The sequence below is a fragment of the Magnolia sinica genome, chromosome 10, assembly GCF_029962835.1.
Source record: "Magnolia sinica isolate HGM2019 chromosome 10, MsV1, whole genome shotgun sequence".
Lineage (NCBI taxonomy): Eukaryota > Viridiplantae > Streptophyta > Magnoliopsida > Magnoliales > Magnoliaceae > Magnolia > Magnolia sinica.
This window is the reverse complement of record NC_080582.1, coordinates 5,339,366-5,354,411: the sequence shown is the minus strand read 5'-3', so window position 1 is coordinate 5,354,411 and position 15,046 is coordinate 5,339,366. Positions and strand designations below refer to the sequence as shown.

The following is a 15,046-nucleotide window of genomic DNA, read 5'->3' as shown; positions in this document are numbered from 1 at the left end:
TTCCACGAATCCAAACAGGCCTTAGAGCAATACACTGCATATTAGCCCGTACATGTAAATATTCATTGGTTTTGGAGCCCAATGATATGTATTTGATACTGATATTTTGAACACTTTCAATGCTTACCCATGGGGTGAAGCTTCATATATGGTTGGTGTGAACATTAGACTAAAGTCACAAGGATGAGGTGTTAGGCAACACCTAGTCAACACCTAGAAACTTTAGGGAAACATATTCAAATAATGGTATATAGATAAGACAATGAGATCAAGTTTGGATAATGAAACTATGGGCTACACCTATACAGCAAAAGATGCAGCACTCCTACACGTTTCATCTCCCAAAAAAAAAAAAAAAAAACAATAGGTCTTGAACTAGGGATTCTTATGACCTTAGGAAGTATTTAATGGTGGGCATTCAATCACCACAGTTTCCTATGGTGTGGTCCACCTGAGATTTGGCCCTAAAATGAGCTTTTTTTAAAAAAAGAAATGGCCCGCATACACATATTATGGTGGAGCCCATAAAGCATTTTTAGATTTCAGAAACAGAGAGAGGGGAATGCGGATTGAAGGATTGAAAGAATACATAGGGATGGAAGGATTCAAGGCGACATGATCAGTTTCCATTCGTAGGGAATCATAGGGATTGAAGGATTGAGCATCCAAACGCAACAGATTTTAGAAACAGAGAGAGAGAGAGAGAGAGAGAGAGAGAGAGAGAAACTAACCGTGCTTCTTCTTCTTCTTCTCATTCTCCTTCTTCTTCTCCTTCTTGCAGGGAAAAGGGGTTTTGAAAACAGAGAAAGGAGAATGCGGCCAAGAGACAGGGAGAGAGGGTGAGGGAGAGCAGGAGATCAAGAGAGGGCAAGGGAAAGAGAGAGGCTGAGTGTGAGAGAGAGATGGAGAGAGAGATTGAGAGATGGGTTTTCGTCTGCTGCGCGTGAGAGAAAAGGGCGGATGGACGGGTTTTGTTTTTGGGAGGGCGCTTTGGTTTTTGGAGGGGCGCGTGACGGACGGCCCCTTTGGGACGTTGGGTTTTAGGACCATGGGGCCCACTGTGATGTATTTTATATATCCACTCCATCCATTAATTTTAAATTATTATTTTAAATGCTGATACAAAAAATGAGTCAGATCGAATCTGTAAGGAGACCACACAATATATTAACAGTAAAATTTTAAGTTTTATTATTTCTTATGGTGTGGTCCACTTAGACATTTAATCTACATAATTTTTTAGCTCATCCACTGAAATTATATATCACAATTGATGGGCGGCTTAGATCAAACACATATATTCCAATGGACCCCATGGAGCCCCTTAAGCACCATCTATGTTTAATAAGGTTTAGGTGAGGATGTACGCTTTAGCTATAGATCAATTAGGCTTTAGCTACGGATAAAATCTGTAATATAATTACTACGGATTTAATCCACGGCTAAAAGCTTTCAAAGTCTGTAGCTTTTGCTCGATTTTTTGGTAGTGACTTGATCTTTTTATAGGCTTAATTTTTGGGTTAAAGCCATAAAATTATGTAGTAAAATGGATGAATGGATTGAATAAAATGTATGAACGAAGGCGGGCCCCCATAGAGTTTACTCAATACGCTTAGGGTACTGAGTTACTCAATACGCAATCCGCTTCCTGACACTCCTTGAACTCTGAGTTGTACGAATGGTTCAAAAGAGATCAAAGTCACATGGCCCCCACGGTTATGTATTTATTATATCCACAGTGTTCATCCATGTTTCAAGATCATTTCAGAGCATTATCACAAAAAAATAAAATAAAATCATGTCCAAAGATGAACTGGACCAGACCACAAATAGCAGCGGGAAAATTGATTTTCACTGTTAAAAATTTCACAGGGTCCACCCTAACGTTTATTCACCATCCAATCTATTTATAAGGTCACAAAGACCTGAATGAAGAAGAAAAATAAATTTCATATTGATCCAAAACTTCTTTGACCCCTAAAAGGGTTTCAATGGTAGTCGTTCACTCCCCCACTGCTTTTTACGGTGTGGTCCACTTAATAGTTAGATCTGTCTTATTTTTCGTCTCAAGCATTAATACGAGCTCACTAAAGGATGGACGGTTTGGATATAACACATACTTCATGATAAGACCTAGAGAACTTGCACTAGCCAATCTAGCAGGGTAAACTAGAAATTGAGCAGGGCAATCTGGAAATTGAGCGGGGTAAACTGAAAATTGATCGGGGTAAACTAGAATTTGAGCGGGGCAAACTCAAAATTAAGTGCGACAAACTAGAAATTGAGAGGCGCAAACTGAATATTAAGCGAGCCAAACTAAATATTGAGTGGGTCAAACTAGAAATTGAGCAGGGCAAACTGAAAATTGAGTGGGACAAACTCGAAATTGAGCGGGGCAAATTGAAAATTGAGTGGGGCAAACTAGAAATTAAGTGGGGAAAACTGAAAATTAAGCTGGGCAAACTAGAAATGGGCGAGGCAAGTTGAAAATTGAGTGGGGCAAACTAGAAATTAAGCTGGGCAAACCAAAAATTAAGCGGGGCAAACTGAAAATTGAGCGGGGCAAACCAAACATTGAGCGAGACAAACTAGAATTTGAGCGAGGCAAACTGAAAATTGAGCGGGGCAAACTAGAAATTGAACCGGGCAAACTGAAATTGAGCGGGGAAAACTAGAAATTGAGTGGGGCAAACTTGAAATTGAGCAAGGCAAACTAGAAATTGAGCGGGGCAAACTGAAAATTGAGTGGGGCAAACTGAAAATTGAGCGGGGCAAACTACAAATTAAATGGGGCAAACTGAAATTTCTAATAGTATGTTTGGTGGACCATGAAATTGTAATCAACAGACCAAATTTACAACGGATGTCATTCACTTGTACACATATATAAGTAAAATGTCACATGTAAATGGTGTATATAGATGAACGAGATAGACAAATACATGCATCAATGTGGGGCCCACATTTTTAATGAATTTGAAAATCCACAGAAATCATGCATGGACCAAATGCATACATCAGTTTGCCCCGCTCAATTTTCTATTTGCCCTGTTCAATTTCTAGTTTGTCCTACTCAATTTTTAATTTGCCCCGCTCAATTTTCAGTTTGTCCCGCTCAATTTTCAGTTTGCGCTGCTCAATTTCTAATTTGTCCCGCTCAATATTCGATTTTCCCGCTCAAGTTCTATTTTGCCCCGTTCAATTTTCAATTTGCCCTACTAAATTTCTAGTTTGCCCCGCTTAATTTCTAATTTGCCCCGCTCAATTTTCAGTTTGCCCTGCTCAATTTCTAGTTTGCCCCGCTTAATTTTCAATTTGTCTAACTCAATTTCTAGTTTGCCTCCCTCAATTTCTAGTTTGCCCTGCTCAATTTTCAGTTTAACCCGCTCAAGTTTCAGTTTGTCTTGCTTAATTTTTAGTTTGTCTCGCTCAATTTTCTGTTTGCCCCACTTAATTTCTTGTTTGCCCTACTGAATTTTCAGTTTGCCCCGCTCAATTTCTAGTTTGCCCCACTCAATTTTCAGTTTGCCCTGCTCAATTTCTAGTTTGTCCCGCTCAATTTTCAATTTACCCCGCTCAATTTCTAGTTTGCCCCGCTCAATTTTCGGTTTTCCCTACTCAATTTCTGGTTGCTCAATTTCTTATTTACCCCACTCAAATTTCATTTTGCCCCACTCAATTCCGAGTTAGCCCCACTCAATTTTTGGTTTGCCCCGCTCAATTTCTAATTTGCACCACTTAATTTTCAGTTTGCCCCGCTTAATTTCTAGTTTTCCTCACTCAATTTTCTGTTTGCCCGGCTCAATTTGTAATTTGCCCCACTCAATTTTTAGTTTGGCCCACTCAATTTCTAGTTTGCCCCGATCAATTTCTAGTTTGCCCCACTCAATTTTAGTTTACCCCATTCAATTTTTAGTTTGCCCCGCTTAATTTCTAATTTGCCTTGCTCAATTTTTAGTTTGCCCTACTCAATTTTCAGTTTGCCCCGCTTAATTTCTAGTTTGCCCCGCTCAATATTCGGTTTGCCCGCTCAATTTCTTATTTGCCCCGCTTAAATTGTAGTTTACCCTGATCAATTTCCAGTTTACCCCGCTGGATTGGCTAGTGCAAGTTCTGTAGGTCTTATCATGAGGTATGTGTTGTATCCAAGTCGTCCATCTATTTGGTGAGCTCGTATTAAGGCTTGAGACTAAAAATAAGACAGATGTAACTATCAAGTGGACCACACTGTAAAAAGCAGTGGGGGAGTGAACGTATACCATTAAAATCCTTTTAGGGGTCAGAGAAGTTTTGGATCAATATGAAATTTGTTTTTTTTCTCTCTTCATTCAGGTCTTTGTGAGCTTATGAATAGATTGGCTGGCAATAAATGTTACGGTGGACCCTAAAATAAATAGTACATTGGGCCTTAGGAGTATTTTAATGGTGGATATCCAATCACTATTGTCTTAGTATGGTGTGGTCCACCTGAGATTTTTCTTCTTATCATTTTTGGTATCGAGCCCTAAAATGATCTATAAAAATGAATGAATGGAATGGATGAAGCAAATACGTCATGGTAGGGCCCATAGAGCACCGACCATCAGCCAGGGCTGGTGGCAGGGGAGTAGCCAATCCATTCCCCGGACGCGGATTAGGTACCGACAAGTTGAGCAGCAAATTGGCTACTGAAGTGGCGTCACCAAGTTCTATGGGCCCCATTATAATGTATGTGTTATATCCACACCGTCCATCCATTTTTAGATATCATTTTAGGGTATGAACCGAAGAACAAGGCAAATAAAAATTTGTAGTAGACCCCACCAAAGAAAACAGTGGGGAGAGTGATTTGAAACTATCCTAAGGCCCGTCATAATGTTTATTTGAAATCCAACTTGTTCAAAAGTTAAAAAAGACAAAATGAAATAAGGGAAAACACAAATATCAGCTTGATCTAAAACTTTGTGGCATTGGGAAGTTTTTAATGGTGGGTATCACTGTCCCACTGTTTTCTGTGCTGGGGTCCACTGGAGATTTGGATTTAACTCGTTGTTTCGATATTGCTCTACAATGATCTCTTCAAATGGATGAAAGGTGTGGATACAAAACATACATCATGGTGGGGCCCACGAGCGTCAGCGCTCGTCTTCGCACGCCGGCCAATCCGCTTACGAAAGGAAGGCAGGGGTATTTTGGTCTTCAAATGCTGGTCCGTACGTCCAACGTCTAAGTTGGTCAGTTAAGTTTCGTATGATTCATAGAAAACGCTGGATAAAAGGTGATGTCTACAGTGGTAAATTTCTCCCTTTTTTTTCCTCTTTTCTTTTATTGATAGCCTCTTTCTTCAAGTAGAAACGTAGTGTGAAATTCCAAAGCTACAGCTACAACAACAATCCAGAGATAAAGAAAATCTAAATCTACAACAGCAACAAATCCTATCCAGACCCTCCCTACAATGGCTCCTGGTATCTGTGTATGTTCATGCAAACTCATTTCTCAACGAGAGAGAGAGAGAGAGAGAGAGAGAGTGTGCAGAGTCAAGCACCTAAGAAAGATGGGTAAAGAGGAACGACCGTTTCAGGGTAATCCGTCCTTCGCCCTGCAAGGGAATAGTAAGCAAGGAATCCCGATTCGTAAGCAAGTATCTGAGCTGGCTGCTCCGCAAGCCCACCCCACTCCCTGACGAATTAATTCTATATTCCAGTACGGACGAGTCATCGCCAAAAGATCACCGCCTGTTTTGGATGCTCTGTATCGTTCCGCCCATATGTACCTCAACGACTTCATCTGCATCACGGCCAAGGCCAGCGCCCGCTCGCTGAACCAACAGCTACTCATCTCGACCTTCTGCAGCTTTGGACATCCCTTCGATAATTCCAAAAGCCCAGCGTCAGAATCTCCCACAGAAGCCAACAGCAACCACCTGATGTTGTTGCCGTACTTGCCGATATAACCAAGACCAACGTCCGTCAGACCCCCTTGTGGTAGACTGAGGGCGAACCTCCTAAGCTTCTGGCAACCCATTAACACAGCACGGACCCCCATTATCGAGTGGTAGCTCCGATATTTTTCCTTCCTTGTCCAGTAACACCAATCGGAAATCAGTGAGGTTTTTACTGAAACTGCCAAAACATTCCAAGGCAGCATTCGTGATATCGGATACAAAGCGAGCCTCCGAAGCTTATTACAGTAGCGAGCAACAATTTCTAATCCGCTGTCTCCAATCGCATTCCTCACTTCGAGAACTTCCAAATTAGGGCATCGTTGAATCAGCTGGCAATGATCATCTGTATCAAGCAATGTATATTGAAGGTCCAGCTTCTTAATTAAAGCCGCACGTGGAAACAACATAGGCATTTCATTCTTCCCCATGTAGTTTAGACCCACACAACGTATGTTTGGAGGAAATGACATGCTCGAATACTTGTCGATTCTATCTTCTACTGCCTCATTGTTGTTGAATGAACCTCCACCAAACTCTTCTAAATTTGATGCTGCACGAAAAAACCCACCTAGATCGAAGATTTCACAATCACTGATTTTTAAACAAAGTAAAGAATTACAGTTCTTGGCTATCAGTTCAAGGTCTGTGATGTTAATGAATTTGAGGTCTGTCATATAAAAATTCAAAGTCTCTAGGACCCTGTTGTTTACAGCAAGTTCATGAAGCCAGTCACCATCTTTCTCAACAATGGAGCTCTCTCCCAAAAACAAGGTTCTTAGGCATCTGCAAGATCGGGTGACTTGCAATAATCCGTCCGTCGAGAACCCAGAACACTTATCTAGCTTAAGCGCCTGCAGCAAATGCCCATGTGAACGGACCAGCAGACTGAGATCAGCATCCCGCACGATCATCCGCCTGAAATCGAGTGATTTGAGGCAATTGAAAGCTCCTGAGATCTCATTGATCCAGGGCACGACATACCCTCCCCAATCCTCAGCTACGATGCCGAAATTGAACATGGCGGCCCTTGGCTTCCCTTTCAATTTCAACGATTCGAGGTGTGGGAACCGCATCCGCAGGCGGATGGGTGTAGTTGTGTAGCAGAGAGCGATTGTGATGTGCTTCTGCGTCAGGGAGTCGATGTTGTACCACTTCGTGGGGATCGTCGATGTACGCCATCACGCACTCGAGAGCCAGATCCGGTATGCCAAGCTCATCGCCTGGCGGAAGCTGCGATTCTCCATCGAGATTGTGGAATCCCGAACTTCCAAGGCCCAATCTAATGAACCGAGCTCCGAATCAGCGAGATGGGAAATATATACGGCTGGGATGGATCTCGGGTTAGAGTATCGAACGGTGATGAGTGCAGCACAACAAAAAGATAGACGAAAGTAAGAGAGAAAACGAAGGGAGAGACCGGGAGGGGGTGTGTTAAATCATCGAGGTTGGTGGAGTGAGTGTGTAATGTATCAGGTGGTCTTGTGTACCATCAAAAGGACAAATGTAGTAGTCTGCAGGACCACACATACAGAACAAACTCCATCCTACCAAGGTAAGTCATTGATCCCAATTTCCTCGAAATTTCTTAAGATGATCAGATTCTTTGGTTCATTGGCCCACAAAATAATAGTTAAGGGATTTATTTACTTTTGTATTCTTCTTCTTTTATTTTTTATTTTTTATTATTTTTAATCATTTACCTATGTGATGCAAGGATGAACGTAATGAGGATAACCGATCTGATCGGTGTGTTGACGTCATCAAGTTATGTGGGTCCCCTCATAAGGTATGAGGTATATATAATATCCAAAACTGTCCGTCCATTTGGTGAGCTCTTCATAAGGCTTGAGCTGAAAAATAAGACAAATTCAAAGATCAAGTGGACCATACTAGAAAAAGCAGTGGATGATTAAACATCTACCATTGAAACTCTTTTTGGGTCACAAAATTTTTGGATCAATATGATATTTGTTTTTTCTCTTCATTCAGTTCCATGTGACCTTATGAACAGATTGGATGGAAAATAAACATTATGGCACGACCTATAAATGTTTTAATAGTGAGAATCATTGTCCCACTGCTATTTGTGGTGTGGTCCTATTGAGCTCTAGATATTACTCATTTTTGTGATTAAGATATAAAATGATCTCACAAAATGGATTGACCGTGTGGATATAATAAATACTTCATTGTAGCGCTCACCTTCACACCACAGGTACCCACACCTGTCAGGCTGGTGTACACCAGCCAACCTTGTGTTGAAACTCCGGTGAATTTACCACCCAGGCATGAGTAACTGCCCAAGTGGATGGCTTGGATTTTTGGGTGAATAAGCATTAACTGGATGTTAAAGTCACTTCATATACATTGATTTACCATCAACGACTTCAGCTTCTAGAGTAAGTGGTTGATTCACATGAACCGCAGTGAGATAACCTATCTAAGATTAAGAGGAAGATCCGTGAACTCTTCCACGAACTCGTACATGTACCCAAGCATGCCAAGCATGTGTGTGCGTGTGTGTGTGGTGGTGGGTATGTTGGCACCTGAAATGGTCAATCTCATGCCAGAGAGTCATGTTGGACGGTGTAAGGATGGTGATGTGAGATGTATCTCTTTATTTGTGTGTAAGAGCGCATGGTGAGATATGAGATCGGAGGATGAAGAACATTGAAAAAAAATGTTCAGAAAATAGAGAAAGCTATTTCAGAGGGTTCTCCGTGCTTGCATTCCAGTCCTTGTAGCCTTGCTTGGGTCATGGTCTCTCATGGTAGAATCAAGGAGCACTTACTTCCTTACTCTCCTCCAAGGTACGTGTACATCTTCCCATTTTGAAATACCCACTTTATCTCCTCTTCAATCAGATAGGATGCTGTTAGATATCGGCCAGAGGATCTTGGTCGTTGGATGACTTCTTCGGTCATCATGAGCAATTATAAAGTCTCGGGGAACGTGAATAGGTATTTTACACGATTTTGTTGGAAACCACATTTAATGGGTAGCTGACAACGGAAAATCACGTATCCCTTTATTTTGACTCTTTGATTGGTTGCCTGAAAATAAATGGACCCACACAACCCAAGAAGAGTCCAAAATAACATCCATGGAATGAAATGGTGAGGATTAATTTGTTGAAAAAATAATTCAGAAATTATATTTTTTTAAATGGATAAATGGAAAATATCATGACAAGGTTCCCGGCAAATAGCTTTTAAGATATGACGAGCTTGGGTGTGGATTTGCATTCAGCAAATATGAAGATCCACCAATAGAACTTTGTATAAAAAGTTTTGACAGATAAATAAAAAGGAAAAAAAAAAAATCCAGAATCGAAAAGAGAATTGAAGAATTTTAGACCACTGTACTGGTCTGTTCCTTGAGTTCTCTTGGCCAAGGTTCGAATGAACCTTATTGACTGCTAGAGTACGCTGGTTGCTCTTCCTGGTGGTTCATATGAGTATGGCTCGAGTATTTGTGATGGATTGAGAACAATCCAAGTACTGTTTATATAGGCTAGGGTGGCTGGCCGTTTTGGTCCAGGGCCATTAACCCATGTGTCCATTTTCTAGTTATTGGTGAGAAATTAGTTGTTATTGACATTTCTAACCGTTGTGCGTATGGTATAATAGTTGCTGTATGCTGACCATTTAGACTCACTGACTAGTCATTGATAACTGTTGGGCTAGCCACATGCATCAGTTCCTGCATTATCAGATTTAATATGCGTGAGGAGTTACACCTCACTCCAACAGTGCACGAAGTACAAAGTGTGTCACTAGTGCCTCTACAGTCACATTGCCTTACATGCTTATGCCCTCGCACCAAGCCCATAACCATGACCGTGACTGAGACCGAGTTTGAGCCCGAGCCTCCACGGACCAACGAAATAAACATTATAGTACTCCACATTTCTCATGTAAACTCAAAATTTCTCTTTCTTTTCCAATGTGGGACTATTCCAAAAAACATAAAAACACGGATTTTCGTAAAATTTTATATATATATATTAATCAACATTTTTATAACAATCCCCCACTTGATTGGAAAATAAATTTTATATATTTTTTTTAGAAAAAATATCTATCAGAATAGAAACAACTTATATGCATAAAGAAAGATATCTTTTGATTTGAATTTTTCCTTAATGTAAGTATTTTAAAGATCTATTGAAATTACAGGTAGCCGTAGTATTGAACCAGTTATTTCTATATAACAGAGCCGGAGAAAATACACATATATTCACTTTTGTGTTTATTAGAGTTCTCACAATCTTGCTCAGTATAATTAATTACCATGTACTTATCCTATTTCATGAACAATCTCGAGATAAACTCCAACTCTCATAAGAGACGACACTATCTCTACGTTCACATAGGTGAAATCCTTCCAATGTATTCATTACTATTAAGACACTTGTCATTTAGACTGAATTTCATTAAGAATTCTAAGATTCATTCTTCTTTTGTAACGCTTAGCACTAATCTATTATGAATGAGGTTATATATAATTTTAGTGCTGAAACTAAAACAGTAACTTGTTTTTACTCATTGAACCTGAAATTAAAGATTTTCTTATTTTTAGGTTGAGTTACCATCACTAGTGAAACTTTGGTTGAAGAGTTTCAACCCCATATATCTAGAACTTGCCTTTACTACCTCTCTCGTTAGAGATTTAGTAAAAGAGTCAGCTACTTTATTGCTTGATTTCAAATAGAAAATTGCAATGATTCCATCTTCTCCACCAAACTTTCCTTTAATTGAGCACTAATCCCCACCAAAAATTTATCTTTTTTAAGTATGATTGTGCTAAAATTTTCAGTAGAATATATCCTTTACTTTCCACATCATTATTTGATTAACACTTCAATACATCTTCGCAAATCAGAAGATAATGTACTAATCCATTGTAATTAATGGCTATATAGTTACATCAACAAGGGCATTCTTTAAAGACACAAAAACATGAAAGAAAGATACCAAAATGAAGAAGGTAAGGTTCTTACCTTTTCTAAAATCTTATTTTCCTTTGGATAGATCTTCATCAATTAAGTTGTTGGAACTATCCTTGATTTTCGGGAAGCGACCAAGCTATTAGAGTCGTCATCCTCAAAGCTGAATGGTGAGTATCATATTGCAATAGATTAGGATGTATTTGAGCAAACCTATATTGGAATCATAAAATTGAGTTTCCTATTTATTACAAATAGAAAATTTTCCTATTTGGTACCTAATTTGTGCATATATGGCCCACTGTCGTGACTTGACTGGAGATCGAATGAGTTGATCTAAGTCTAAAAGATGAATTATATACTTGCAATAAAAGTAATATAAAATTGAAATGTTATCAAAGCATCCAACACTTATATTATTAAAATATCAATTTTCTCTCTAAAATGATCTCGTTTCTACTTACATTCAAATAGAAAATTTTAAAACTTAAGATTTCAGAAGTGAGATAGATTGTAACATGTACGAATGATTATCTTCATTAGTTCATTTAATATCGACAGATAGTTAGGGATTTTTTAATATATATTTGAAACCATTAAACTCATCATTGTAAATATTATTTTAATATTCATTTTTAAATATGTTGTGCAACATTTTTTTTAATAAATATAAATAACCAAATGCATTAAAAAAATATTTTTCCCAATGGACTCTAATGCTCTTCGGCAAACCATTATCGTGTTTTGGTAGACCTTTAGTGGCGGTTCGACATGTCTTTATTGGTGGTCTACTATAACCTTTACCGGCAGTTTGACATACCTATACCAACACTTGTAGGACTTTTTTCAAGTGCTTGTCAGTCTTTTCCTAGCATGTAAGAAGACCTTTAATGGCATTTTTCCAGGCTATAATGGCGGTTAGAAGAAATGCTGGTAAAGGCTGCTGGCTGCCAGTAAAGCGCCCTTATAGCGGTGGTCAGAAAAAGCACCATAAAAGCGTGATGGGCATCGGTAAATGATTTAGCGATGCCCCCCTTTTCCGACACATGCTTGGCCTCCTATAAAGGCTCTGCTGACAGTTTTTGGGACCTTTACCGTATGTTTTGGCTGCCAGTAAATGTATATTTTCTTATAGTGGTATTTGAATCTAAAAGTTATTTTTTATACCCATCAACTATGAGACTTATGATATAATCAATTTGAATCGTTGATGCATGCCCCAAATATAACAGACATAGAGCATTGTATCAAACTTTCGAATCTTTGGAACCCATCTCTCATATGAAAGGAATAAACGCCTTGCAAGGTTTGACAAAATAGATCTACCTATTCGTATTGAATACAATGAGAACATGGTCCTTAAAATTGAGGTTGTTGGAGTGTCGTGTGTCCTATATTGGGTGGTCATGTAGACTATTGAAAAGAAAAAGTGATAGCTTGCAAGACCACACAATATAGTACAAACTCACTCCAACAAAGGTCAATCAAGGATTGACGATAATGAACTATTTATATGAAGGGCGCATAGCCGAAGATAATTGCCTTGAAAATCTTCATGATCCAAATATCATAAACTTCTTATCAATGGCCCAAAAATAATGCTTGAGAAGTTTGATTTTGTATTCTTATTTACATTCTCAACAATGAGGGTTCTGTCTTGTTCCTTGTCTTTGCTGTTCATAAAGCTAATGGAATTTTTCTAGTTTTAGCCATGCGGTTAGTCCTAGAAAGGAGGGTTAGTCTTAGAAAGGAGGGTGAACTTTTGATTTTGAAAGGAAAATATGATATGAATGGCCTTTTAATGTAGGGAAGGACTTGTAGAGGTCGAGCATCATCTTCCTTAGGGGGATAACTTTTCCTAATTCTCGGAACTTCTCTGGACTCCTCACAAAGATGCCTCAAATCCATGAGGAGAGATAGAAAATAAAAAATAATTATAATAAAATTCATAATAATTTGATTAATGATGAAAAATGAGCTTACAATCTCTTAAATAATAACATATACTCTAGAAAGAAGTTTCGGAATTAAACTAACAAAAACGCCTAGAAATCATGACTTACTATAAATAGTAAACTTACTATTTATAGACGCTCATGATTCCTACTAGTCAGCATGATTTTAAGCTAAAAATAGTACGTGTCCTATTTGACCCAACCATGATGCTCCCCTAACTATTCTAAGCACTTTTTATCTTGGGATCAACTCCTGAAGCCCAATGGATGAAGAGTTATACTCAAACTAAAAATTACTATAAATAGTAAAAAGGAAAATAAAACAGGAATTTGATCGTAGATTTGATGTATTTTGCAAATTCAGCGAGTAGGTGGCTAATGTAGCTTGTCCCACCCCAAAATATATATGCATGGCACGATGGATGACTCATTTTGGTTTGCGAGATGAGATACGTTTGTTTTAGGTACTAAAGGTTCAGATCACCTCCGTCTTTAATTGGGCTTCTCTAGTCCATCTTGGCCATGAAATTATCCGCTCCCGCTCAACATCACCTATCAATTGAGAGCATTTTGTATCATTTCGTTTCTTTCGTTTCATGCAAACAGTGTAGTCCATTTCTCTTCCCCTTTGCATGTAGCCCGCACCCTGGGACGTACATTCCGTACATTTGTTGTACCATCATCTGTTGCATCTAGAGCACCGCAGACAATTTTGAAAAAATAATAATAATAATAAATTACAACATCCGTTTACTATGTACATGCATCATGGCCCACTTGAGGAGTGAAAATGCATAAATTTCAGAAGTCCTAAACAGGGTAGACCATCATATTGCAAAATCCAAGCTATGAGTGCACGGCATGACTTCCACACGCGTATTTGAAAAATAAAACACGGATGTTCACAAAGTCGGAAGAAGGCTCTTGTATTCCGTGTAAAAGTCATGAACATCCATGAGAGGAGACTTGGACTTGGACTATTATACCCTGTGGAAATCAGGTGCCATTTACTGACAGTTCCTCTCGAACATATCTTGGCCCAAAATCAGTCATCACGAGGGCCACGCGTGTGTTGGCCTCATAAACTTGCACTTAGTTTTCTATCCCTCGCGATTTTTCTTACACGTGAACCATTTGATTAGTGCTCCGGCCTGATTTTTGCACCATGGAATGTTTATATTATAACACACCGGATGAACTGGTTGGATCTCCCAAAACACTGCTATGTTGGCACATACAACGCAAGAGCACCCTCAGTCTTACGGGAACGATCGAGTTGTATTGTCTGGAAGCCGATTAGGTGTTATCCAAGTTAGTTAGTGTTTCCCTGACCATGGGACCTACCTTGATGTATATGTTGTATATCCACACCGTCCATACAGCTTTTTAGCTAATTTTAGATTATGGTTTCCAAAACTGCAGCAGATCCAAATCCCAAGTGGACCAAAGAGTAAAGATTGAATTCCCACCGTTAAAACCTTCCTGGAGTTGTAAAAGTTTTGGATCAAGCTAATATTTTTATTTTCCCTCATTCAAGTCATTGTGACCTTAGCAAATAAACATCACGGTGGGCCCAAAGAAGGTTTTAATGATGGACATTCAATTACCACTTTTTCCTGTGTTGCGTTTGACTTGAGTTTTGGATCAACTTGTAATTTGGATCATGCACTAAAATTAACAGAATAAATGATGGACGGCGTAGATGTAGAGATGCAAAGCATACATTAAAGTGGGCCCTACCGTAAAGTCAACGACAACTAACGTGTTAACCCCTAATCCGCTACCTTATTTATGTGGAAGCACGCATGGTGAGAAATGAGAGCGGAGTTTCAAGGGAAGACAACAAAAAAGAGCAAAAGCAGAGAAAATGGAGCGATTTCAGAGGGCTTTGCGCATTTGCATGGTAGTCCTTGTACTATGGCTTGGATCATGCTCTCTTATGGTAGAATCAAGGAGCACATGCTTCCATACTCCTCTCCAAGGTAGGTGTATATCTTCCCATTTTGAAGTACTCACTTTCTATCCTCTTCTTCGATCTTTCGGACAGGATGGGCTGTAGTATATCTTGGCCGTTGGATTGGTTTTTCTTATCAGCATGAGCAACTAGAATATCTTAGTGCATTAAAACGTGAAATAGTGTAATTCATGCTAGTTTGTACTTCTAGGACCCATGTTTCATGGATCCAAACTGTTCATCTGAAAGAAATCAGATATGTTGAG

General features: G+C 39.1%; 1 pseudogene; it reads right to left on the bottom strand.

The window, feature by feature from the left end:
* Window positions 1–5,405: 5,405 nt before the first annotated feature.
* Window positions 5,406–13,442, bottom strand: LOC131257636 (coronatine-insensitive protein 1-like; annotated as a pseudogene).
* Window positions 13,443–15,046: the final 1,604 nt, after the last annotated feature.